The following is a 2,531-nucleotide window of genomic DNA, read 5'->3' as shown; positions in this document are numbered from 1 at the left end:
GGAGCTGAAAAGTCCTTGACTAGTGTAAGCACTGCTCAGCAACAACTAAAACATCGGTGTGTTATCAACATTGTTCTCATGTTAAATCCAAAACACAGCACTGTACCAGCTACTAGGAAGGAAATTAACTCTATCCCAGCCTAAACCAGGACAACGCAGGACTCCAGGTGGGGTCTCATCAGAGCAGAGTAGAGGGGCAGAATCCCCTCCCTCCACCTGCTGGCCATGTTTCTTTGGATGCAGCTCAGGATACGATTGGCCTTCTGGGCTGCAAGCGCACATTGCTGGCTCATGTCCAGCTTTTCATCGACCAGTACCCCCAAGTCCTTCTAGGCAGGGCTGCTCTCAATCCCTTCATCCCCCAGCCTGTATTGATACTGGGGGTTGCCCCGACCCAGCTGCAGGACCTTGCACTTGGCCTTGTTAAACCTCTTGGGGTTCACACAGGCCATTTCTGGAGCTTGTCCAGGTCCCTCTGGATGGCATCCCGTCCCTCTGGCGTGTCAACCGCACCACTCAGCTTGGTGTCATCTGCAAACTGGCTGAGGGTGCACTCGAGTCCAACCAGACTATTATATTAGTATATTCTTACGTTAACTTCTAAGTGAAGGTTGAAAGCCACGCTTACGCTTATCAGTTCCTACCCCACATGGCTCGAGAGTGCAACTGTTTCAGTCCCAGCAGTAATATTTTTTAGACTTTCCAGCTCCGTTTAATGTCACATCATATATCACCCTCCACCACTGCCTCTGTTAAATACACTACTCAGGCAGCAAGCCTCCATGTGCACATGCAGCGGTTTGCAAACCAGCCGGAATAATTTCCACTCCTTTTTAAGCTACTATTAAAATGTGCCTTGTTTTGTGAAACAGCTGCATGGGTTTAAAAGGAACTTCTTAGGATAACTTTGATGAATGTTAAAATGATCATACTTTTCAGAGGATCCCCTTGCATTTCATTATTTTATATTTGTTATGTTCCTATTTAAAAGCTAAGTTTGCAACCAAGAACCTGGGGGAAAAAAAAAAAAAAAAAGTAGTGAACTACCCAGTGAGGAACTTTCTACTAACAAGGGTGAGTTTCTTGTATTTATGTCCTGGGGATCATTTTCCCTGGCTTTGCTCCAACACAGTCACACGTGCACAAGTCTGATATGACTCTGCTGCCTTTCAGCTCCTGGGAGGGCTTTGCATGGCTGCATGGCAGCCCCGCACCTTGCGAGGCAGTGGACACTGACCTTGAAGGACAGGCTGCAACCGCTGGGACCATGCGACTGTGTTGGCAAATCTGGTCTTCTCCAGCTAAGGCCTGAACATGAGTCTGTATCTGATATTTTGGAAATGTTGCAGGGAAGAAACCCTGATGCTCTTCCCCTCTCTCCTCTTTGCCTAAACTTGTTCACTGCTGGCCGGAGCTAGAAGAAGGGGCTACAGGTTTGTCATACCTGCAAATGCTGGTACTTTGACCGAGTGACAGCAGAGGTTTTCAGCCCAGCCTTCCCTCATAGGTATTTTTTTAGGATGCCGAGACTAATATGAGCCTCATCCATCTTCCCCAGGAGGATTTATTTTCCAGAGAAGACAGGACTGTTGATGTCAAGAGAAATTATTTCACCCAGGACTGTGCTCTGATCCTTTGGGTATACACCATATTTAGCCTGTTGCTGAGAGGGGGTTGTTTCGGTATTTTGTATTTGGCACGTTGATGGGAATTCCTAGAGGATCCTAGCTTTCCCTTTTTGGGATGTCTCCATCCACAGGTCTTACTGCACAAGGCTGTTGGCTACTAGCAGGGGAAGAAGGGGGGACATCTGGGGACTGAAGGTTTGGGGGATGTGAGGGACGTTTGACGAGGACCAGATCACTCCCTAAGCCCTGCAGGTCTGGCTCCCAGGCACCCTGTCCTCCTCTCCCACCCAGCGCACGGTGGCTGCTGCCTGTTCTTTCCACTGCATCCCAGGGACTGTTCCCCCTCAGCTATTCATCACTTCTCTTCTTCCTTTTATGGACAGAGGGAAGTATTTCTTATATATGAAAAAGTATTTACAGTCCTTTCTCAGGAACTGAGCTGCGCACCGGATCGCAAGAGAAACTTTGGCAAACCCACTGGGGAGGTGGAAATGACCCTCTTGTCCCCAGGGGCAAAGGAGGCTTAAACCAGCCCCACGCTCCAGATGTCACATAAACACACAGAGACCCAGAGAAACCTCCACCCACACATCCCTGCTGTGTTAGGAATAACCCTTCTCTCCCAAGCAACCCGTGAACTCAGGGACTTATCTTAGCTCCAAGAAAACGCACTGGCAGTGGGTGGGAAAACTCCTGTGCCACGCGGGACCGTGATCTGCCTTTAGTCCTTCTAGGCAAGGGGCCACAAGGGGCAAGGATGCTGCCAAGGCAGGAAGGAGTTAAAGGTCCATTTGCTCAGCCGAACAGTTTCATCCTAGGAAAAAGCAAACCTCTGAACTTGTGAGTTAGGGGCACCCGTTTCGAGTTGGGGCACCCCTTTCATGCCTTTCCAAAAGCCAGAAC

This window comes from Pygoscelis adeliae, unplaced genomic scaffold (assembly GCF_000699105.1).
Source record: "Pygoscelis adeliae isolate BGI_AS28 unplaced genomic scaffold, ASM69910v1 Scaffold85, whole genome shotgun sequence".
Taxonomy (NCBI): domain Eukaryota; kingdom Metazoa; phylum Chordata; class Aves; order Sphenisciformes; family Spheniscidae; genus Pygoscelis; species Pygoscelis adeliae.
The sequence above is the reverse complement of the archived record's forward strand: the minus strand, read 5'-3'. Positions refer to the sequence as shown.